This window comes from Dermacentor andersoni, chromosome 1 (assembly GCF_023375885.2).
Source record: "Dermacentor andersoni chromosome 1, qqDerAnde1_hic_scaffold, whole genome shotgun sequence".
In the NCBI taxonomy this organism is placed as follows: Eukaryota; Metazoa; Arthropoda; class Arachnida; order Ixodida; family Ixodidae; genus Dermacentor; species Dermacentor andersoni.
In genome coordinates, this window is record NC_092814.1 from 16,697,238 (window position 1) to 16,723,019 (window position 25,782).

General features: G+C 47.4%; 1 protein-coding gene across 1 annotated transcript in view; it reads right to left on the reverse strand.

The window, feature by feature from the left end:
* The window catches only part of LOC126545837 (growth hormone secretagogue receptor type 1-like), a 206,166-nt gene that overhangs the window by 103,637 nt on the left and 76,747 nt on the right, over positions 1-25,782 (reverse strand). The window lies entirely within an intron of this gene.

A 25,782-nucleotide genomic window follows, 5' to 3' on the forward strand; every position in this document is an offset into this window, starting at 1 on the left:
TATGCTTCGTCTTGCGGGCTCCATTTGGGAGTCACGCTAGACTGTGTAAATGTATCACTTGTTTAAAATGTAAATACTGCAAATAAACCCTGCTCGCCTAGTCCTGTCGCCCCAAGTTCCTCCGATCGTCCTACAAGCCCGGCTCCAAATCTTAAAACTGGTTGACAGCGGTGTAATCGGCCTACGGCTCATAAATCGGCCTACGACTCAGGAGACAGCAACGGCAGCTCACGGACGTTGGCACATGGTGACTGACCGGTATCCTGATCAAGTTGGAGGCGACTTGGGATTGACCACTTCTTGCAACTGACTGGGTACGGCGGAGAAGGACTGGTGATATGATGCTGCTTCAGTGGGTAAGAGTTTTGCTTCAGTGGGTGTTTTAGCTGTAAGATTTACCAGGCTTCAATTTCGCTGTGTTTGTTGATTTGATTCGCTAGTGATATTTTACTTGTATTCTGATTTGCGTGGGTATCGCAGCAAGTATTGTGTGACAGCAGAGCCAAAGCTTAAAGTAGCGACCATGGTCCTAATGTGTTTGACGAGAGCTGACCTGTTGTGGTTGTGTGAAGAGATCGAGGTAGAAGTAAAGGATGACTTCCCGGAAGCAGAGATTCGTAAAACCATTCTCGCAAGTAACGATGATTTGAAATTCATATAACAAATTGGCAAAAAAATTCTAAGTAAAAGACAGGAAAGGGAAATGGCAGCAGTGAACAAACAGATAGAAGATTTGCAGCAGTTACACGCAGGAAGTCAACAGCGGCTTGAGAAATTTGTAGGCTGGATGCAGCGAAAGGAGGAAGTCGATAGCAGATTTCAGTCGAAAGCCCAGGAAAGTAGTAGCACCTGCGAGATTAGCAGCACGTTCATAGGTGAACTCAAAGTGCTAGAAGCTAATGATGCCTTAGTGTCAGCAGAGGACGTTAAAGGCCGTAGTGAGAGTGACGAGGTGCTGTGCCAACAGAGCACTGTAGAGACAGCTAGGCCAGCTGTGAATGAATTGCCACAGTAACCGCGCGTGTGCGTCACAGGTAATGTTACCGAGGTTGTTAACGAAGTAGAGAGCACCGCTGACCCGACAGACGCGAGCACCTATGTCGAGATAACTGTCGAGTCGGATCTGCGTGCCGAAGTGCAGTGCCAGCTGGACGATGCAGTTGAGGGCAGCTCTCAGGATTGCAAGCTGCGTAGCTTAAGAGAAGACAACTGCATTGTTCAGGGATCGGTGCAGCTCTGCGCCAGTCTAGGTAGCCAAGAGAGAGTAGATATTATTGAAAATCACTCAGACTGTGTGGGTAGGAGACCGATCCGGGCCGACGAGATGTGTACCGGCCAGCACGAGGCGCCAGAGGGTGGCATGAAAGTGAGCGCCAGGAAAAAGCGACATAAAAAGAAGCGCCGTAAAGATCAGAATGCGGTGAAAAATGTAACGCCGCGAAAGACGGCGACAAATCAAAAAGGCAGAGCGCGAAGAAAAGAAGAGTGCGGTCGTCGTTGACGACGTGTGCGCATCAAGCACATTTTAGCCACCGGTCCAAAGGAGGCCGTGAAGTATGTTCTGCACGGACGCGGACAAAGTGCACGGCGCAGTTATGTTCCTCGTTGTTCCGTCGTTCTTTCCGGAGTGCAGCATGTAGTGCGAAGGAGCGCAAGGTGGCAAGACGAGACGACGTGGTAGGGAGTCGCGACGCGGTCAGTCGAGTTAGTAATGAAAGCGTGGCGCCAGGACGCAAATTGGCCAGAAACTGTAACGTGTTGAAGGAGCTGCTAGTGTGTCGGCCCTTTTGTTGTTCCGGGGTAGCCAGAATAGCTTTCGAACCGCGACCACCTCGGGTGCGGCTCAAAAGTATGAGTCAGTCGTAAGCGTTTGGAACTGGAGGCCAGGAGACCTTCCGTAGAAGTAAAAAGTGTTGTTTTGTTTTATTTTTGAGCATTTGATAATTTTCGCGATTTGAGACTAAAAATTTCTTTGAATAAGTAAGGTATGAGCTTTCTTTATGTTTTCGCTTGAGAAGCTCCGAGGTTTGAAAGAGGTGTTTTATGCAAACATTTAGTCTCGCGAGGAGTTAATGAGTAGATAGGCTTTCTTTCTTTTGTGTCTGTGAGTAACCTTAAGGTCAAGGTTATCGGTGAGAGGCCTATGGTAACGCGTGTGTGTATTATTTAACCTTCCTTTCTATGTGTTTTTTTTTTATTTTCTAAGGTTAATCACGTAGGTTTTCAGTAAGTGCGTAATTCGCACTGAAAAGCGTTCTTAGTTCCTTTAGCGCGTGTCCTCTGTGGACGGAAGGAAGCAGATTTATGACTGGCTTGCTCGTGTGTGTTTAGGGCGACCGTGTCCCCCGAAGATACCATGGAAGCCTTCAACACCCGCCGCGGTGACTCGTTTCGTAAGGACCCCGAGGTGGCGCGTCAACAACCCCTCGGTGCCGCTATGAGAAAACGCGCTCGGCGGATCAACTATTGTCAGTGAAATCGGCAACGTCTTCAGGGTTCGACTGAAGCAGGGGGATTTCCTGGAAGGAGATGCCCTGCGGTGCCTTTTCACGGGCCTTTGAAGACGCCAGAAAATGGACAGCCGCGGAGGCCACTGTGCGAGGTCCGCTCTGGAATTTAGAGGCGCTGGACAAGGGACAATCAGTGGCCACGGTGCCTGGTCAGCTCGGGGAACCAACGCGCCTTTCAAGACTCAAGATAATGGGCAAGCGGTGGGTCGACTGCGTTGACGTTTGACGCTGCTAATTGGCAGTGAGGACTGTGCGTACGTGTGTGTGTAAACCGTCCCGCAGAGAGGAGGCTTGTTTACGATGGCGTCGAACGTTTTGCCTCACCTAGGGATCCAGGGAACACGAAGTGTTTAAAAACGGCTGTTTGTCGCCTGCTAGGTGTGCTCGTCGTCGTGCTCTGTGCTCGTCAATGTACTAGTGAACTGTGTGCTCGTTTGCTGTATGCTTCGTCTTGCGGGCTCCATTTGGGAGTCACGCTAGACTGTGTAAATGTATCACTTGTTTAAAATGTAAATACTACAAATAAACCCTGCTCGCCTAGTCCTGTCGCCCCAAGTTCCTACGATCGTCCTACAAGCCCGGCTCCAAATCTTACAGCGGTGAGTACTTGGTTCTTGCTTTGACTCTCTAGGCTTCATTTTGTCGTTGTTCTGTTTAGAACTGTAGGGAAGCTAGATCGTTGATTGTTAGCTAGGTTGTGTTTTCCTAGCTAGATTTAGCGAGCAGGATCAAGGCAGTAAATCAGCAATCATGGAGTTAAGGAGACTGCTGAGAGACGAATTGTTGATTGTTCATGAGGAACTGGGCCTAGATGTACGCAAGGAAATGCTAAAATCGGAATTATTGGAGCTAATTTCCGAACAGGCGAGTGAGGAAGAAATTGAAATGGGATTGGAACTTCTAAAAAAGAGAGAGAAATGGGAAAGAGATAGAGAAGAACGGGACAGAGAAAAACGAGAGAGAGAGAGAGAGAGAGAGAGAGGCGATAAAGATCGCGAGTTCGGGAAAATGCAACTGGAACTTGAAAGCAAACGTTTGGAGTTGTCTCAAGGAAGTGAAGGGGCTCTGGGACGATCAAGTGAGGCAGAATCGTACCACATGGACAGGCTGTTAAAGCCATTTGAGGTGGGGACCAACATATGCTTGTTCCTATGCAATTTTGAAAGGACTTGCGAGAAGATGAACTTCGGTCCGAGTACATGGCCACAGCAGTCGCTGTCTGTGTTGCCGTGTGAGGCTGCGGAAGTAATCGCCAGACTCAGTGCACAGGATGCATATGATTATGCAATAGTTAAGGCTAGTCTCCTGAAGAAATACCGCCTTTCAGCCGAAGCTTTTCGGCAAAGGTTTAGGAGCACAGGCAAGAAAGATAGCGAGGGGTATCCGGAGTTTGCATACGGCTTAAAGGTCAACCTAGTCGAGTGGCTGAAAAGCGAGGAAGCGTACGACAGCAGAGACATGATCATTGAATGCATGTGTCTAGAGCAATTTTACAAAAGCATCCCCCAAGCTGTGAAGCTGTGGGTCCAAGACAGAGGGAATTTAAACACTTTGGAAAGGCTCGCTGAATTAGCCGAAGAGTACGCAACCCGTAGAAAGTTGAACGCCGAGGACGGAAATTGGGACGGTCGAAATGGACCGCGGAAACCATTTCCGTTCAAAAAGGGTTCGCAGACTAGGCGACCGCAGCATGTAGACGTGGTGGAACGGCCCACAGAAAAGAGCGTGGAGAAATATAACGGCGAAACTGTACAAATACAGCAGAAAAAAAATTCGAATCTTTTAGACCGATCCGCTGATATAAGTGCCACAAACTGGGACATACCGCTGTGAACTGCGGAAAGCCTAGCGTAGTTTTCTCCTACGTGGCCATATCTTCACGACCTGCAAGTTAATAGCAAACCATGCAGGGTGCTAAGAGACAGTGCCGCCACGATGGACATTGTCCATCCGTCTTACGTGACGGTAGATGACTTTACTGGAGAAGTATCATGGATCAAACAGGTTGTAGAAGAACACAGCGTATGTCTGCCCATGGCCAAAGTCAAAATCAGCGCACCATTCGGGGAGCTAGTGACCGAGGCTGCAGTTTCCAAAATTTTTTCACTGCAGTACCCTTACATTTTTTCGAATCGTTCAAATCGGTTACTGCGTGAAAAATGGCTTAAGCTGGGAGAGGTCGTAGTAAAGGCATTGACGCGAGGCCAAGCTCGTAAAATCACGTCGCTTTCGGCTGAAAATGCACCAGCTGCTCCAGCGGAAGCAGCAAAAGAGATAGCTGCAATAACAGAATCGGAGCTAGGCTCGAGGGATAAAAAAAAACGGTCGAGGAAAGCCCGCCAGCTGACCAGCTCAATGAGCGGATCGCTAGGGTGTCAAAGTTCACCCCTGCAGGAAGAGCCCGCTGATGCACTCGCAAGCGAGACACGGTCGTTATTATCACCGGCCTGAAAGAACTTTGATCAGCTCTTACGAGTGGACAGAGAGTCACTGGTAGCGGAGCAAAAGAATGATGACAGCTTAGCTAAATTACACCACACAGCTAAAGAAGACATTGCTAGGCGCAACGTGACGATACATGAGAGAGGATGATTCTTGTATCTGCACTACAGAGATCGAAAGGGAAGGATTTTAGATCAGTTAGTCGTACCTACTGAGTACAGGGAGGACCTTTTGAGTCTCTGTCATGGAAATGGGTGGTCCGGCCGCCTAGGCATAAACAAATCAAAGGAAATATTGCATATGGAATACTATTGGCCTGGCTGTTTCAAAGCCGTAGAAAACTTTGTAAGATCATGCGACGCCTGCCAGCGCTCGAGTGAACCAGGAGAGACATGGAAAGCTCCACTAAAGGTAGTGCCCTTAATAACAGAACCTTTCAGACGACTTGTGATAGACACGCTAGGGCCTCTACCAAAAACAAAATGGGGTGACAGGTACTTGTTTACCATGCTGGGTCCGGCTACAAAGTTTCCAGAAGCAATCCCTCTGAAAAAGCTCAGCTCCACCGAAGCAGTAGACGCGCTCTTGACAGTGTTTGCACGAGTTGGGTTTCCAGCCGAAATTCAGGCGGATCAAGGGTCAGTATTCACCAGCGCACTGACTTTTACATTCTTGCAAAAGTGCGGGGTAAAGTTAGTACACAGTTCTGTCTATCACCCTCTGTCAAACAGTGTAGAGAGGTGGCATTCGGTGCTTAAGCGAGTTTTGCGTGCGCTCTTTTACGAGCACAAGGAGGACTGGGAGAACTGTCTGCCGGCAACTTTGTTTGCTTTGTGAACGGTTCCACATGAAGCGACAGGGTTCTCGCCAGCAGAACTAGTGTATGGGAGGACACTCCGTTCTCCACTGAGAATGTTAAGAGAGATGTGGGAGGAAAGAGGGGAGAGTCCAACAGTGGTTGAATACGAGCTAAATTTGCTGGAACGGCTAAGCGCAACCCAAGATCTAGTCGGAAAGAACATGGGAGTAGCTAAAAAGAACGCCAAATTCTATTACGACAAGAATGTGAGGCTTCGTATGTTCAACGCCGGAGACCAGGTAATGATCCTCAAAGCTTCAAGAAAGAACAAGCTTGAAGTTCACTTGGACAGGCCCGTTAAAGTGTTGCACAAACTTTCAGATACTAACTATGCTCTGAAAATTCCCAGTCGCAGGAAGGAGGTAAGGATATATCACTGCAATTTGATGAAGCCGTATAGAGAGCGGAGCGGAGTCGTTAACTATACCATCAAAGAGCAGGATGGCATTAGTACCAAGTTTAAGGAGTATAGGGCGACCTCCAACTCTGAAATCGGCCTATAAGAAGTAGTAAAACATTCGGTAAGCTCGCACGCTCTTAGACCCGAGCAGCTAAATGAGCTAAAAGGGGTGTTAGGGAAATATCTCGACAAATTGAGCGATCGGCCGGGTAGAACCGAACTAATAACGCATGAAATAGAGCTGACATCGACCGAACCTGTAAGATCAAAGCCTTGCAGGGTGTCTCCAAGAAAGAGAGAAATTATGGAGGCACAGATACAGCGCATGCTAGAGTTAGGAGTTATTGAGCCTGGTGAGAGTGACTACACGTACCGCTAATACTGGTAGCAACCCCTAACAAGGACCCTCGTCCGTGTGTTGACTACAGGAAGTTAAATGCCATCACTAGGGATCAGCTGTACCCAATACCGAACATTGAGGAACGAATTGAAAGACTTAGCGCTACTAAATACATTTCAACTATAGATCTCGTGCGGGGGTACTGGCAAGTTCCCCTTTAAGAAAGTGCCAGCCGCTATGCCGCATTCATCACACCTGTAGGCACTTTTCGGCCTCTCGCACTCAGCTTCGGGCTGAAGAACGCGCCGTTTAGCTTCTCTAAGTTAATGCATATTGTCCTAAAAGACTTGCAGGAGTTCGCCTTGCCATATCTTCATGATGTAGCAATGTTTTCGGATAGCTGGGAACAACACGTATCGCACCTCAAACAGGTGTTCTCACGCGTGTGGGAAGCCGGCTTAAGAAAGAAAGTCGAAAAGTGTAGATTTGTTTGTTCACAGGTTACTTATCTGGGCCATGTTGTCGGCCAGGGCACGAGACGGCCGGCCGAGCTGAAAATAGCTACGATTGGAGAATTTTCTCAGCCGCGAACAAAACAGACCTTCGTTCATTTTTGAGACTTGTGGGGTACTATCAACGGTTCATTCTGAATTACTCGCAAATGGCAAGTCCATTAACGGACGCCGTCCGAAAGGGAGCACCGAGTAGCGTACACTGGGATACGGACAAAGAGAACGCTTTCCAAAGTTTGAAAACGCTATTCGTTTCTCGTCCTGTGGTTCGCGCGCCAGACTACACAAAGGAATTCATAGTTCAATGCGACGCAAGCGACAGAGGTACGGGCGTGGTACTTAGTCAGGTCGGCGACGATAACGAGGAGCATCCTATCCTCTATGCCAGCCGTAAACTAACCATTCCTTCTCTGAAGCCTACAGCGCTTCAGAGAAGGAATGCGCTTGTTTAGTTTGGGCCGCCCAGAAGAGTTCGTGTTACTTGTACGGAGCGAAGTTCATCTTCGAGACCGACAGCTGTCCTCTGACGTGGCTCAATCAAATGTCGCACAAAAGTGGCCGCTTGCTCCTGAAGTGTCACTCTCTAAGAGTACAACTTTTCCGTTAAATATAAGAAGGGAAAGTTGCATAGCAATGCGGATGGTTTGAGCAGGCTAATTTGAATTCTGCGTTTAAGGGCCCCGCCTAAATTTTAGGATTACTATTGTTAATTTTGTTAAGCCAAGAAGATCCCCTCTCATTTAGCAGGATTCCCTCCATGATTGCTGAATTTGTCAGCACGAGATTGCTTCAAAAATTGGCATAGCGAAACGCAGCATTTCTTGTTTCTGCACTTATGTTTTCTTTGAAGCCTAGCGGGTCTAATGTGAGATTCAAGGTACGTCATCTCGGCGCAGAGCCGTGTTGGGGGGTTCGTTTTGCAGTAGCCTGTCCTTGTTGGATGTTTTGGGGCGGTGACATCATTACACAAGTGGTCGCTGCGAGCCAAGGCATCACCCACTGGCCACCAGCCGTTCTCTTCCTGCCCAGCGGTTGTCAGCGCTGGACAGTCGAGATTTTCCGGGCCATGGAGGCGCTGTTAAGAACGGCCAGCTGAAGTGCAAGTTTTGCCAGCCTGTTGCGACAGTGGCGGCAGCTTTCCTAGAACGCCACCGCAAACGTCTAGCCACGGCGTCACTAAGTCGACTGTGTGAAGAACAATACGCGCGTCCTCAACTCTCCGTCGGTGGAGCCAAGATGAGTGCGACGAAGCAGGCTTTGTGCCTGAACCCGCCACCGCAAACCTGGTCTGCTGTGAACGAGGCAGTCCCCGAGGGAACGTAGTTCGAGACCCCTTCCCAAGCGCCGTCCAAGACGCAAGACAATGGGCACCCGGCCGCGCTGCGGGGGTCAGCTCGGGGAATAAAAGGCACCTTTCCTGACACAAGCCCCGAGTTCTACGAAGTCCATCTGACCTCGGTTGGGGACCGTGAAACTCACGCAAGGAAGTGTGTGTGTGAGTGTGTGTGTGTAAGCCGTCCCGCAAAGAGGCGACTCGTTTACGATGACTGGTCGGCCGTTTCCCTTACCTTGGAATCGAGGGAGGACCGAGTGCTTATACACCGCTGTTGCACGGCGGCTCAGGGCACTTTCTCTCGCAGTCATGCTATACTGATGAACTGCAACATCCTTATGTAGATACTGTAAATAAACCCATATTTCTCGTTCTCGATGAGAAGCAGTCCTTCCCTTCATCAAAGTCCTCAGCGTGGATAACTTGGACGACGCCATGGGCCAGCTACCTTGTAATTTATGCCCGACTCCAATATTGACAACTGATTACGAGCGATGGGATTGAGCCCCCAATCCTAACAACGCGCGCTCTGCTGCGAGAGAGAAACGACTTCACTCTCGGTGACCACACCTTTGCTGCGAGATAATTATGACATCATGACCTTGTCCTAACCCCGTCCCCCTCTGTGTCCCTTCCCTCCAATAATACGTAAATAAATGTATATGTTTTAAATGCATAAGCATTTCTATGTCTACCGAACAAGAAATTTCTGCGTCCATCATCTAAGACAAATGCAACGGCTGATACCCCTACACTAGGGTTCTTGTGATCGGACCGCTAGTGCTTCGCCTACGCATATAGAGCTTCACTGTAAAAAGAATGAACACCTTTCTGCTAGAGACCAAGGCGATCATGAGGCGTATTAACCAATAAATATTTATTGAACATGCAGAGTAAATGCTGGTCGACAAGCAATAAATTTAATTTACACAAAAAGCAGAATCAAAATCTGATGTGTGTCCATACAGGTTCCAACAGGAAGCGCATCCATCTCTGAAAGTGTAACAGAGGCCATGCTGACACAAGATTCTCCCAGTGTCTTTAGATCTGCAGCTTCCATAATTTCTCTGGGCAGCCGATCTCCATAGAATGCTAGCTTCTTCTTCTACAATGCACTCACCTCATCTGAGCGTGTATTGTAGAGGAAGAAGCTAGCATTTTGTGCAGATCGGCTGCCTAGAGAAATTACGGAAGCTGTAGATCTAAAAATGCTGGGAGAATCTTGTGAGCACGGCCTCCGTTAGAAATGGATGCATTTTCTGTCAGAAAACGCACATTAATTTTTGCTTCTCCTTTTTGTGTATGTTCGGTTTATTGCTTGTCAGCCAGCATTTACTCGGTGTGTACATCAAACTTTTGCTTGTTAGATCATCTCAGATTTCTTGTTCGTCCTATGTGTCCTCCGGTACCGTTTGCAGCCAGGCTATCCTTTATTTTTTTAGAATGCGGCAAGTCACTTTAATGACCCTTATGATGCTCCTGTGTACCTTATAAAATATTTTGTTTGGCCAATGTAGCAAGAATGTATAGTGCGAATAAGTAAGAGCAGGGTACGTTAACTTCTAATTAAAAGGTTTATTGTGAAAATGCAGTGATCACTAAAGGTTACCAGAAGGTAGCACAGCAATAAAACCTGATAAATACTAGTGCTTGATGAAACCAAACATAAAAACGGGAAAGGGAGAAAAGTCATATATATACAAGTCCAGGCAAAAAAAAACATTGTGATCACCGAGTGAGCTTGTGTCTACCCTCCATGAAACTCGTTTTTTTTTTTAATGGCATGGAACTGGAAGAGGGTGCTTGCATAAGCAAGCTGTCAGTCTGTCTATTGGAATAAGAACAGTGTTTCTTGAAAGGTGCTGGCATGCATGATTGGCAATTGTAATAATTTTTTTTTCCTGCACTTGGAATTTTTCTGTATTTTCTTTCTGTAGCATTTTTATTTATGTTTGGCTGCATCAAGCACCAATTTTTATCTAGCCTTCAAAGATGTCTTTCTTTTTCTGGGGAAAACACGGGGAAGGCAGGAGATGGAAATTCAAGACGATGAGCAAAACGAGAACATGGTGAAAGGAGGAGCCAATGTTTTGACAAGTGGATGTTCCTGACAATCTCGTGTGATGTGCAGGCCCAGACAGCTTCTGGTGAATTAATGCAGGTGCGCAGGGTGCTGTGCAGAGTGTAATCTGCCCTACAAGTGCTGCTTTGATTGCTTTCAGTTCAGTTTTTCTAGGTGTAGGATGACCTGGAATGGTACTCACTTATATGGGGTTTAGTTTTATGTAGTGTCATACTACTTTTACACTGCTATAGCAACATCAGTGTACTATGTGGGCCTGATTTTTGCTAGCATCTTCATAACTAGCAACCTCCTCTGTGTGTTTGGCAGTTGCATATAGTCTCGTGGCCTAATTGTTTGCCCCCATATTGCACGGTATGGGCCTGTTGTGCTTCAAATTCGGGTGCTCCCGCGGTTGTTTCTGAAGGGAGGGGTAGTCATATTTGCATCTCATATGCTAGCTGGCATAGTATCTTGGGACCAGGTTCTGAACTCTTCAGGCAAAGAATTTGTGCTGCAGGCTGCAACTCTACTCTGTCTAGGTGCTTGTTTGTTTGCTCTTTCTCATAGAGGTCTTCAAGCATGGTACAGTCTGAAAGACCTGTTATTACCCGATGCCTGTATCCGATTAGTTGTCTTTTTTGTGTGCTGCTGGTAGTTCATACCGTACAATACCTTGGACACAAGCACAGCTTTCACCATTCTTGTGTTGGGAGACTCTGGAAGACGCTGTTCCTTTCCACTCGAATGTTGTCGCTGAGCCTGCCGCGACTTGCGTTTTTGTTCGGCAGCGCGAGCGCGTTTGGTTGCTGGAGAAAGGGGAGCGTGCTTCTCGGATAGCGAGGAGCGTCTGCCGACGCCGGTTTGGAGCGCGAGGGTGGCGCTATCTACTGAGCGCATGAGCAGTACGCGCGCCACTCTGATGACGTCACGAGCGCCCCTTAGCGGAGTGTGACGTCTTCTGCGAACGGACGCCGCCGTGGCCGCGAGCATGGAATGCAATCCCAATCATATGGCTGCAAGGTTTGCCGCAGATGTGCGCGCACACCCACGCATATGTCCGCGCTCTCCCACACGCCCACTCGCACAGCGCTACTCGCATGGCGCCTGCTTTGCTTGCTCCCCTCGCCGGTGGCGCCCCCTCTCATGCTCCCCTCGCCGGTGATCACCGCTTTCCTGCGTCCACCACGGACTGCGCCCGGGCACTCATGAGCCACTAAAAGCCTCGTCGAGTATTTGGAAGGGAACACGGATGTTGTCTTTGTGGGCATTTAAGCGAGGATTGTCTTCGTTTTCACTTCAAAACAACTTACTCGTAAAGAACTTCTCACTAGTCCGCGCCAACTACCTTCTTGTTCCCTCCGCGCTGCTTCCAGAAGTACTACACGCCCTACATGACGATCCGACCACTGGGCACCTCGTATTCTCCCGGACGCTATCTAAGATACAGGAAAAGTATTACTGGCCGTGCCTGACCGCCAACGTCGCCCGTTACGTAGAGACATGCCGAGACTGTCAGTGGCACAAGACACCACCCTCAAGGCCAGTGGGATTATACTACAGCCGATCGAGCTTCCTTGCCAACCATTTCAGCAGATCGCGATGGACTTGTTGGGACCCTTTCCAATGTCCACATCTGGAAATAAGTGGATCTTCGTGGCGACGAACTACCTCAACCGCTTCCCTGAAACGAAAGCTCTGCCGAAAAGTAGCGCAGCCGAAGTGGCGAAATTCATCGAGAACATCCAGCTTCGACATGGCGCCCCAGAAGTCATCATCACCGACAGAGTAACAGCCTTTACAGCGGAGCTCACCCGATCCATTTTACAATACAGCCAGACGAGTCACAGGAGGACAACTGCCTACCGCTCACAGACGAATGGTCTTACGAAGCGTCTGAATAAGACCCTCACCGACATGCTGCAATGTACGTCGACGTCGAACACAACTTTGGGATGCCGTTCTGCCGTACCTAACCTTCGCTTCCAACACGGCGGTGCAAGAAACAACACAGATCACTCCGTTCAAGCTGGTTTCCGGCAAGAACCTGACAACGACTGTCGACGCCATGCTGCCACACGTCACCGACGAAGAGAATCTGGACGCCGCCACCTGTCTCCAGCGCGCCGAAAAAGTCCGACAACTCTCCCGCCTCCGGATCAAAGACCAGCAGAGGACCGACAGCCGACACTACAGCCTTCGACGACGCTACGTCGAGTACCAGCCCGGCGACCGTGTTTGGGTTTGGACCCCAATACGCCGACGAGGACTTAGCGAGAAGCTTTTACGCCGCTATTTCAGACCCTACAAGATCACCCGACGCATTGGCGCACTCCACTGTGAGGTCGTCCCAGGCGGCTTTTTGCTATCACAGCGGCGCCGCTCAAGACCTGAAATAGTCCACGTTGTGCGACTTAAGTCGTTCTACCAGCGCTAGCGAACTTTGGGGCTTTGAATAGCTGAAATTTAGACTTTCTCTTTTGCGACTATTTTAATTTGGACTCTGTTTGTTTGTTGTTTTGCTACTTTTGTTTTATAAATGTCCTTTTGTGTTTCGGTCTCCTGTTACGTTTGTATAATCGGGGACGACGCTTTTTAGAGAAAGCATTCACACGTGGACTTGTTCATCTTTTCTGGGTGAGCGCTTTTCACCCTCTAACAAATGTTATCGCTCAACGCGGGACGCGCCCGCATGTATCGGAAGTTTCTGGAATGTTATCGATGATTCTGTTGTCACGAAGCTTGGGTAATCTGACTGCATGTGCGACGTGAATTGTGTAGAGCTTCTGGAGGACACGCGGGCACCTTCTATGACTCGTGTGTAAAAGCCGACGCGCTTGACCGCCCGAGAATATTTTCGACGATCGCCGACTGTGTTCGCCGCTGTTGTTGTTACTCCTGTGTAGCCTCTTTTTGACGGCACAGGTTCACCCAATAAAACGCTAGTTTCGTCACTCAGTTTTGCTGCTTTCTTCACCGTCACTACCTCGTGACAGTATTATAATGGTTGTCAGCGAATAGTGAAATAAGCAGAGAAACCGATAATACGAATTTAAATCTGAGCCTGGATTTCGGTCGAGAATGTTGAAATAGTTGTCTCGTATGAGCGAAGAAGAGATTCAGTAACCAGTTATTTTTCCCTAGGCAATTGGGAAGGCGCTTGGTTCAACAGGGCCTTTTAACAAGGAGAGAATGGTGGTACTCTTGTACAGCACTATCAAGATGCGCAAGACCAACCCACCCGCTCGGCTGCCAAGCTTTTTTTTTCGAACGAAGAAATTCTTATTATTGCACCTTACGTGGTGAAATGAAGCATTTATAGAGGAACTGAAATACGTACTGCTTCCGATGTTCAGCTTGGCATCGAAGCAGAGGTGAGGGGTTTAAACAGAAGAGGGACGAAATCGTGAACAGACTGTACAAAGAGCTCGTTACAAAACTGTACATTGGTGATATGGACTTCACCAGCATTGATGACGAGCTGAGAGAGAGACATGCGAAATACTCGCTTATTGCTTCAGTAAGTCATTGGTTTATTTTTTTATCTTCTGTTCAGTTGGTACCTATACACGTAAAAATGCACAGAATATTCTGGTGATGCGATATCATGTATTCGTTTCACACTTCACTCGGGATGCAAATCACTTAGAAAGTTCGCGAAAACTGTTTCCACATAACTCTAAGTTGTACGAAGTATAGCGTACATTACAGTTCTAGTTGTCTCTAACATTACGCAGAGAACACGGTTAAAACTTAACATTATGTAAATTCTTTCGTAGTTTTAGGATCGGACTCCAGACGACAAACGGGCCTAGATCAAAGATTCTGTGGACTGAGTCTTCCAAGGACATCTGTTGTGAAGAGGGCGAAGTCGTCATCTTGCGCAAAGAACGCTATCTTGAAGAAGCAGTGACGCTATGCCTCGCTATGTATTATATCAAAGCATATCCAACCGCTTTCGTTCAAATTTAGGCCTCGTTCAAAGCGCGCTGAGCCATGTTGAACAGTTTCCGCGGTGCTGGATTAGTATAGAAAGCTTCTAAGCATTCAGCACAGATAAAGAAGTTACATCAAACCTGCTGACAAATATGGCACCCGAACTTTCTACATTTCATCAGTGAATAAAGAATGCTGTGTCTCTTCAGAAATTTGCAGGTGTTTCTGCACTTCGGAGGCCTAACTGTTCAACCAGTTTGCTCAAACTTCTACGCGCAGCCCAGCGCATCAGATGTAAGCTGGTAAAAAGCAGGCGATGAAGTAAACAGTAAATTCTAATGTCTCAATCGCTCTAAAAGGCCTAAAATTACTGCGGTTTAAACTGATGTTCTTTTATCGCTAAAATATTGTATGTGAATGCAAAAAAGCGTTGTAGGAAGACACCAGGAACACGCTGATACCCTCTTTTATTGCGAAAGCAATACTGCTCACACTTTCGGCCCATCGGAGGTCGTGGCGCCTCCTTACACAGCTGCGCATCACGTGACCGTGTGACGTCAGGCTAGACCGAGAGACGGGGCCCCAGCTCGCGGCATCGATTGTAGAGACGAAGCCTTGTGCGCCGCTGCTGCGGCGCTATCGAGAGAGGGCGCTCGCTGGCGTGACGTCACGCCAGACCGAGACGGGGCCCCAGCTCGCGGCATCGATGGTGGAGGCGAAGCCTTGCGCGCCGCTGCTGCGCGCTACCGAGAGAGGGCGCTCGCTGGTGTGACGTCACGCTAGGAGCATAAATGGGGCTACAGCTCGGCTCCTCGGAGTGGTCGGTGCGCTGCCTTGCGCTATGTCGGATGATGTATAGCCATAAGTTCAACAAAGGGCAACCATGTCCACACCATCAGCCGAACCAAGGCGCAGCCAAGGGTATTGCTTTCGCAATCTTCCAGGCTTAACCAAGCTAAGCCTTCAGCCAATTTTTTTTTACAAGCGGACCCGGTTTCTTCCAAGAAGATAAGACAACCACCCGAGCATGCCGGACCACCACGCTAAGCCTAACGGCGTAGCGGAGCGCGGACCCCCGGCAGTCAGCTCCCAGCCCAAGCGTAGCGCCGCCACGGCCCAACTTCCAACGGACAACGACCCGGAACTAGCCCAGTACACCATGGACACGGATGACCAAGCCATCGAAACCCAAGCGGGATCTGCGGCCGACGCTGAAGAGGACTTCCTCTCGCGTGAAGAGGTGATACAGGGGGAATCAACCAGCGACGCCGACGAAAGCGAAGAGAAAGTCTCAGCAAGGTAAGACAACGAAGCCAAGAACGGTCAGTGGCAACTTGCACTATCTTTGCGAGAACGAAAAGGTTCAAGAAAACAATTGCGAGCAGCCTCTGATGACAGCGGAGCTCGAGGCGACGGTGAGGGCAACAGCAGCTGCATTGCCCGGGCGCCTGCGGGAGAGCGAGCTAAACGCGGTGTAGCTCCTATAAGAGCCCGACGGCGAACGCGCGCGGCGCCGCTGCCCAGAAATGACATGAAAATTATCATGCGTCCCAAGCCAGGGCTAGTTGTAAAAGAACTTAAAATCTACGAAGTTGCGCGAGCGATAAAACGTGCAAGCGGCGACCCGGAGACCTGCAGGAGCGATAAATTTCTGCTTCGCCTCCGCAACGGATCAAACGTAATCATTGTAAGTACCCCATACGAACAAGTTGCGGAGAAGATCGTGAAGATCAAAACGCTGGAGCTCAATAGCACTAAACATCCGATGAACACCTACATAAGCACCACTGAAGGGTACCTTAAAGGAGTGGTACACGGACTGGAACGCGAAACCCCAGAAGATAAACTTTCAAGTCATCTCCAAGTGCGCACTCAACGAGTGACAATCGTCTAAGCCCGGATGCTCGGCAAGTCTGAAAGCGCAATGATAACGTTCGATGGACCGATAGTGCCACGCTTCGTCTACTATTACGGTGGCGAAATGCCATGTGTGCCTTATCTGCCCACGAGACAATACTGCAAACTGTGCAAAAGCAACGGACATAGAACGGACGTTTGTCCAACGCCTACGGCAAAGGCGTGCAGCAATTGTTGGCTAAGGGACCCTCCTGAGGACCACACCTGTGATCCAGAGTGTGCTCTGTGCGGGGGGGGGGGGGGGGGCTCATCCCACGGCGGCATCGGAGTGCACCAAGAAACTCAAACGGGTCCCCCAAAGGGGTAGGCCACCACTGTCGCAACGTCTACGCCGACCACAAGCCAACGGAATCCTCAAGAGACGCTGGTTCAGCACGGACAGTGAGGGCTCTGCATCATCAGACGGGGCCCGTTCCAAGTCTCCAGTTCCCGATCCAGGTCCAGCTCCCGAGACCACTCCAACTCCAGGGGGAGTGGCCAAGAAAGGGGCCAAACAACAAAACATCAGAAGAGCAAAAAGACGCTGAACAAGGAAGGCAAAAACAAGGTGAGCTGGGCGGCAATCGCCTCCCAACCCCCACACCAAACAGCACAATTCACACGCCTAGAACGCGAACTCGAGCTAATGCGAGTGCGAATAGGACACCTAGAACGAGAAATTAGGCAATTGAAAAAGCAACAAATGCAGCAACCACAACAAGAGCCTAAACCAGTCCAGAGAGGACAGAAAGGACAAAAACTACCGAATTTAGAAGGCGACACCGTAATTACCTTGTCGATATTGAAAGAAACCATAAAATAAGTTATACCCACAATCACAGAGCAGGCGATGATTCAGGTAGATCGAAAACTAGAAGCTCTGGACAAGAAAATCCAGGCACAACAAATAGAATTTACGAAAGCATTGAGAAAACATGCCACAGGCAGCAGCATAAGAGAAAAAGCAGAGAAAGTATACAACAGGCCAGGCCTGTCGGCCATGACCCAGGCGGCACACAATGCCTAAACATCAAAAGCACGCTTCCGAAGAGTGCGAAATATGGCAGAGGAACTGCCGCGGGTTCCAGCGTAAAATGGGACAACTGTCGCAGCTGGTGATGACACAAAAAAGATCACCAGCTATCATTGCATTGCAAGAAGCCGGAACAAACCCAAAATTGCAGGGATACGAAACTTTCAATACCGAAGGTGAAAACTGGAAGGTCGCAACATTGGTGGACAAGAAAGTAACGGAAATATGTCACAAATCCATAGTAGGAACGGACATTCCGCATATAATAACAGAAATCACATATAAAGGCACCAGAGGAAAGAGTGCCTTCATAATTAATGTCTACAGCCCGCCGAGTCAGAAAAGAGTAACGTTCGACAAACTATTTCAAGAGACGGCAAAAATGGCGAAGGGGAGACCTCTAGTGATAGTTGGGGATTTTAATGCCAGGCACTCAAGCTGGGGGCATCCAACCCAGAACAATAAAGGCAAAAATATCATGGGACAAATAGAAGCACTCGGCATGACACTTCTAACAGACCCTGCAATGCCAACAAGAACAGGGAATAGTATCTCCGCAGACACAAGTCCGGACCTAACAATAACCAAAAATTGTCCAAATGCGGAGTGGTGCAACACCCTCGAAAATCTAGGAAGTGACCATTGCATTATAAGCACCACAATCCGCACAGCTCAAATCCGCAAACAAATAGGTACAGCTAAAATAACAGACTGGCGGGCTTACAGAGAATCGCTTAAAGAACATACCACGGACATAAATGATTTAGATAATTGGTGCGAACGCATGTGTAATATAAAGCAGAAACATACCAAAACCATCACCAGGACGGACAAAACACCTGAAGTGGACCCTCACCTATTGAATCCGTGGGATGCAAGACAAAGCCTGACCAAAAGATGGAAGCGACAGAAATTCAACGGCAAAGTCAAAATGAAAATCAAAGAAATAACCCAGAAGGCCGAGGAATACGCTAATCAAATTACAACAGCCAACTGGGAACGCTTCTGCGGATCACTTAATGGAACCCCAGGGACGGCAAAAACGTGGAACATCCTCAGAGGAATGATTGACCCAATCAAAACCAGACGCGAAGGACAAAAGAACTTGGAGAGATTGCTACACTCGTACCCAGGCACAAAAGAAGAACTCCTTCCGGCAATCCATAGAAAATGCTTCGGTAACAAAGCCCCGATACCCCCATACCAAGCTGATTACACCGGACACCCAAACTTAGCAATGGATGAATTCTTCACGGTGGCAGAAGTTTAAGCAGCAATCGCCAGTACAAAACGGAACACAGCGGCAGGGGCGGACCAAATATCAAATGCCATGATTAGAAACATGAATGATGAAGCCATAACAGCCCTTATGAACTTTATAAATGACCATTGGGTCAAAGGAACGATACCACAGCAATGGAAACACGATGTGATAATCATGATTCCTAAACCAGGGAACAAATTTACTTTACACAACCTTAGGCCCATCTCTCTTACATCATGTCTAGGAAAGGTGTTCGAAAGATTAGTAAACACTAGACTCCAACGTCATCTTGAAGAAAACTACTTAATGCCTGACACCATGTTTGGCTTCAGACCACATCTGTCAACACAGGACATACTCCTGCTTTTAAAAGAGGAAGTATTAACGAACGTCCCCAAGGTCGGAGAACACATTGTCATGGCTGTCGACATAAAAGGGGCCTTCGACAACGTAAGTCACAAAGGGATACTGGATGGACTCGCAGAGACCAGCTGCGGTCAAAGGACGTACCAGTACATCCGAAGCTTCCTCAACCAGAGAATAGCACTTATCAAAGTAGGAAACGATGAATCTGAAGTCATCCATCCTCGTAACAAAGGAAGGCCACAGGGTGCGTTGATTTCGCCTACACTCTTCAACATAACCATGATTGGACTAGCTAAAAAACTCCAAGAAATCCCCGACGTCCGCCATTCCCTATACGCAGATGATATAACGATATGGATAACCAAGGGCAACTTGGGAGAGAAGGAGGAAAAGCTCCAACGGGCAGCCAATATAATAGAAAATTATACGCAACAAAGAGGACTGCAGTGCTCTGCGGAGAAGTCATAACTCAATCGCCTCACAAAAACCAAAAAACAAATAACTGACCCAAGACTCAAACTCGAGATCAGGCTTGAAGGGAAAATTATTCCTGAGAGGTCAATAGTAAGAGTGTTGGGGATGTGGCTGCAATCTAATGTCAGATGTTTACACACTTTAAACAGGATCAGAAAATCAACGCAACAAATTAACCGGATGATATCCCGTGTGGCTCATAATCGGACAGGAATGGGGGAACAAGACACCCTCAGACTGGTGAAAAGCCTGGTCATTAGCAGACTAATCTACTCCCTACCTTACCATACCATGAACAGGGAGGAAGAAGAAAAGGCTGATACAATAATAAAGATGGCATATAAGACAGCCCTGAGTTTGCCACGCAACACTTCAAATGAGAAGCTTCTAGCCCTCGGCCTCGACAATACATTTCATGAGCTGGCTGAGGCCCAACTCATAGCGCAAAGGAGTCGATTGGCGCAAACGGCAGTCGGCAGAGTTCTACTTCAAAGAGTCGGTCTTGGAGAATGCATACAAATATACGAAAACGCCAAAGGTCTACCCTGCCAGATTAGAGCTTTGTATGGGGTATCACCAGTACCACAAAACATGGATCCGACATTACACGCAGGAAGGAGAAAAGCTGGAGGAGAATACATAGACAAAACAACAAAATACTTGGAAACTGCACGATTCACGGATGCTTCACCATATCGGGCCAACGCAAAGAACATGGTGGCAGTTGTCGTAAACCGTAAAAGGAAAATCACGGCCTGTGCTTCGGTTTCCCCAGCAACCATTTTAGAAGCCGAAGAGATAGCCATCGCCTTAGCTATAAGATAAGGCATAGAGCGCAATGCTCCACTAACAATAGTCACAGATTCTCAGGCCGCATGTAGGAACTATCAGAGGGGACAGATTGGCGCGAGGGCACGCCGGATACTTACCGCAATCAACAGAGACCTTGACGTCAGGTATACCCAAACGATAACATGGGCCCCGGGACACGAGGGTGTTACTGGGAACCTCGATGCAGATGAGGCGGCTCGAGGTTTCACTAATTGCCGAGCTGCCCGTGGCAACATGGTGGAGGACCCGACACCCATCGATCCAAGTTATAAAGCGATCTTGCAACACTACAGGGAATTCAGAAGGCTCTATTCAGCCCCGCATAGGAACCTTTCAGCCGTGGACTCAGCGACGTTACGCAGCCTCCAAACGGACACATACATAAACCTACATAAATTGCACATATACTACCCAACCGCATACAACGACATATGCCCGTGGTGTGTGAGCACACCAACACTCTAACACATCACATGGGAGTGCACAGCTCACACAGAAGAACAAGATAATAACACGAGAGCGAGGTGGGAGGCATTGCTATCCAGCTCCGCCCTCGGGGATCAGCTCAGGCTCGTCGGAGGGCAGAAAGGATGGCGAGGATGGCGATGTTACTCTGCCTTGGAATAGGGACCCGACCACCACGAGCGTACCGGAATCTTGGAAGAACGCCAACATAATCTTAATCAATAAGAAAGGGGACGCCAAAGAATTGAAAAATTATAGATCGATCAGCTTACTCACCGTTGCCTACAAAGTATACTACGGTAATCGCAAATAGAATCGGGAACACCTCATACTTCTGTCAACCAAAGGACCAGGCAAGATGTCGCAAGGGCTACTCAACAATAGACAATATTCATACTATGAATCAGGTGATAGAGAAATGTGCGGAATATAACCAACCCTTATATATAGCTTCCATTGATTGCGAGAAAGCGTGTGATTCAGTCGAAACCTCAGCAGTCATGCAGGAATTTCGGAATCAAGGTGTAGACGAGCCGTGTGTAAAAATGCTGAAATATATCTACAGTGGCTCCTCAGCCACCGTAGTCTTCCATAAAGAAAGCAACAAGATCTCAATAAAGAAGGGTGTCAAACAGGGAGATACGATCTCTCCAACTCTATTCACAGCGTGTTTGCAGGAGGTATTCAGACACCTGGTTTGGGAAGAATTGGGGATAAGAGTTAATGGAGAATACCTTTGTAACTTGCGATTCGCTGATGATATTACCTTGCTTAGTAACTCAGAGGACCAATTGCAATGCACGCTCACTGACCTGGACAGGGGAAGCAGAAGAGTACGTCTAAAAATTTATCTGCAGAAAACTAAAGTAATGTTTAACAGTCTCACAAGAAAACATCAGTTTGCAATAGGTAGCGAGGCACTGGGAGTGCTAAGGGAATAGTGGCCGCGAATCCGGATCACGAGACTGAAATAATCAGAAGAATAAGAATGGGCTGGGGTGCGTTTGGCAGGCATTCTCAGATCATTAACAGCAGCTTGCCATTATCCCTCAGGAGAAAAGTGTATAACAGCTGTGTGTTACCAGTACTCACCTACGGGACAGAAACCTGGAGGCTTACGAAAAGGGTTCTATTTAAATTGAGGACGACGCAACGAGCTATGGAAAGAAGAATGATGGGTGTAACGTTAAGGGATAAGATAAGACTGGGTGAGGCAACAAACGCGAGGTAATTACATCTTATGTGAAATCAAGAAAAAGGAATAGGCATGGTTAGGGGATGTAATTAGGAGGAAAGATAACCGATGGTCATTAAGGGTTGCGGACTGGGTTCCAAGAGAAGGAAAGCGTAGCAGGGGGCGGTAGAAAGTTAGGTGAACGGATGAGATTAAGAAGTTTGCAGGGACAACATGGCCTTAATTAGCACAGGACCGTGGTAGCATTGGAGAGGCCTTTGCCCTGTAGAGGGCGTAGCAAGGCTGATGATGATTATGATGCTGATGATGATGAGGAGGATCTGCTGAGGATGGGAGGAACGCCGTTAACTAAAGGCTGCGGACTAATTTCGATGTCCCGGAGTTTTTTTTAACGGGTATGGACATCATGCAGTACATCGACTTTTGGCATTTCGCAGCTATTAAAGAGCGGTTAAAGATTAATATGCGGAAGACAACGATAATGATGAATAGCCGGGCAAGAGAAAAAGAGTTCAGGATTGCCAGTCAGCCTCTAGTCTGTGCAGGTGTACGTTTACCTAGGTCAATTACTCACGGGGGACGCTGATCGTGAGAAGGAAACTTGAAGAATAAAAATGGGTTGGAGCGCATATGGCAGAAATTATTAGGTCCTGACTAGAAGCTTTAATTTTTTTTTAATTATGGGGTTTAACGTGCCAAAACCACTTTCTGATTATGAGGCACGCCGTAGTGGAGGACTCTGGAAATTTCGACCACCTGGGGTTCTTTAACGTGCACCTAAATCTAAGCACACGGGTGTTTTCGCATTTCGCCCGCATCGAAATGCGGCCGCCGTGGCCGGGATTCGATCCCGCGACCTCGTGCTCAGCAGCCTAACACCATAGCCACTGAGCAACCACGGCGGGTAGACTAGAAGCTTACTATTATCATTAAAAAGAAAGGTATACAATCAGTGCATCCTACCGGTGCTAATATATGGGGCAGAAACTTGGAGACTGACAAAGAAGCTCGAGATCAAGTTAAGGACCGCACAAAGAGCGATGGAGCGAAGAATGCTAGGCACAACTTTAAGAGACAGGAAGAGAGCGGTGTGGATAAGAGAGCAAACGAGTATAGCCGATATTCTAATTGACATCAAGAGAAAGAAATGGAGCTTCGTAGGTCATGTAATGCGTAGGCTGGGTAACCGGTGGACCATTAAGGTTACAGAATGGGTGCCAAGAGAAGTCGATGACGGTAGAAGACTTTTTAGTGTGATGAAATTGAGAAATTCGCAGGCACTATTAGCAATTGGTTAGCGCAGGACAGGGGTAATTGGAGATTACTCCTGTGCTGTTTTATGTACACTGCCTTTGTCCTGCAGTGGACATACAATAGGCTGATGATGATGACGATGATGATGAAAATTCTGTTGCAGCCGGGAGTGATCACGCGTCTTCGAAATTAGCAGTTGAGCACTATAATTACTAAGCCACCGTGGCGGATTCAATGTGCGATTCATTCACGAAGTGCACTGAAACAAAATGTGCTTATAGGTTGGAAAATACTGTGCATTGGCATATTAAGAGCGCTTACAGAACATGAAGTACACTTTAACGATATACCACAAAATCTTTTACGACCCTTTTACTCACTACTAATCGCTACAGTGCCATAGTGTGATGGAATTGATGGCTGTCGGCCATGCAGTCTAACCGGGTTCGATTCGTGACTGGTGAGTATTTGGTCCGTTCTTTGTTTCTGAGCTGATGTGTAGATGTATCGCAACGTACATACACGGTTTAGAATGAGGCACGCAGCCCATATAAGTACCCTCTTTTGCGAACTACAGTGTGTGCCACATGATTTAAAGGCCACATAATAGCAAACCGTTCCTGTTGTGAGCCGCTCAGAAGACAGGCCAGCGACGCTGTGAGACACACAAGGCTGAGTCGCTTGTCGTGTGAACCTCACGAACAGTTGGCCGCTTACGTCTTAGGCCACTTGCAAGCTGGGCTGCTTACATTAGTCGCGTATAGTGTGAGCCGTATATTACTTTGGTAACTTGCTCTGTGGGTGGCTAACTTCTTCTTCCGCAAAAATGGCGGGCCGCCGACACTCTGAGCCGCCAAATCTGCCCGTTTATAGGACGATAAATTTTGATCTCGATTTCCGGTATATTTTTATAACACTTATACTGTCGGACGTTCGCTCATTAGGACGGTGAAAAGGGCCGGGTAGAAGCTACTAAACATTAATCCCCAGTTCCGCTATATAAGCGGTGTTTTATGCAGGACTTGACTAAAAGTAAAGACAACGATGCGACGTTACCATACACACTGACAATTACCAACATGCTGAAATTACCTTTGGCTGAAGAATTGATAACACCGGCAGAATTCAAACTTATTAAACGAACTATCAAAACTGCAGGGCAGTTCTACCTCCTGAAAATTCATAAAATTCCACTCACTGAACTATACACCGCTAATATCCCAGGGCGCGCAACAGTCAAACAACACCCCTACAAGGAGCCTCTCCACATTTCTTAACCACTTCCTTGATGACTTTCCCAATACACTTCCGTCATTTATACAAGATACCCCCCACCTACTGAGAATTGTGGAGGACACTAGTACTAAAGGCACACTATCACAAAACATAATTCTCGCAACACTAGACATCACGGCACTGTGGACCAACATTCCAATCCCTGCTAGTTTATCTTCGATAAAAGAAACGCTGTCGAAACACAATGCACAACACTGTCCAAATCTATGTATCTCTTTTTGAATCACTTGTAACGTATAATTACTTTGAATTTGAGGAGAATTACTACCTACAAATACATGGAAGAAGCATGGGTGTAAGTTTTGCACAAACCTACGCGATCATATTTATGGGAACTCTAGAAACTAATTTCCTGTCTCACTGTACAAGAAGGCCCCACACATACCTACGATACATAGACGACGTATTTATAATGCGGGGACACGGTCAGGACTGTCTAGATAAATTTGTAACATTCCTAAATTCTTTGCACCGAACAATAAAATTCACGCCGGAATCTTCATCCGAGCGCATAACTTGGAACAACAATATGTATTGACAATGAGACACGAAAGAAAACGCTCAATAGGAAACCTTTTGATAAACAGTACGTATAGTATACGAGCCACCATCTGAGACATTGCAAACAAGGCACCTTTAAAGGTCGAGCCACACGACCCTTATAAAAATTTCTAGCAACATTTTTTAGACACTCTTTAGACTTTTGTTACTAGAACCTACCAACAGTCAATTGAAATCCTACCAGCTGTCTTTATACATCCTAACAACGCTCTAGTAACACCCTAGAAACAATTGGCCACCAACTTCCAATAGAAACATGTTCATAGGATGTCTTTAAACTTCCTACCAATTTCCTATGAACATTTGTCTTTATACACCCTAGTAACATTCTTTCAAAAGAGAAATGTTCATATATATTTTGTTAACTTACTACCAATCCCCTATTAACAAACTTTCTTTATACACCATATTAACATTCTTTCAAAAGAAAAATGTTCATATATATTCTGTTAACTTCCTACCAATCCCCTATTAACAAACTTTCTTTATACACCATATTAACATTCTTTCAAAAGAAAAATGTTCATATATTTTCTGTTGACTTCCTACCAATCCCCTATTAACAAGCTTTCTTTATACGCCGTATTAACATTCTTCCAATTGAACAATGTTTGCAAACGTTCTCCCAACTTCCTACCAATCACCTGTTAACATTTGTCTTTATACACCCTAGTAGCATAGTGTAAAAATTCGTCAGTATGCGTGAACATGTTGGTAAAAGGCGGTATGCAACCTAGAAGGTGCATGTACATG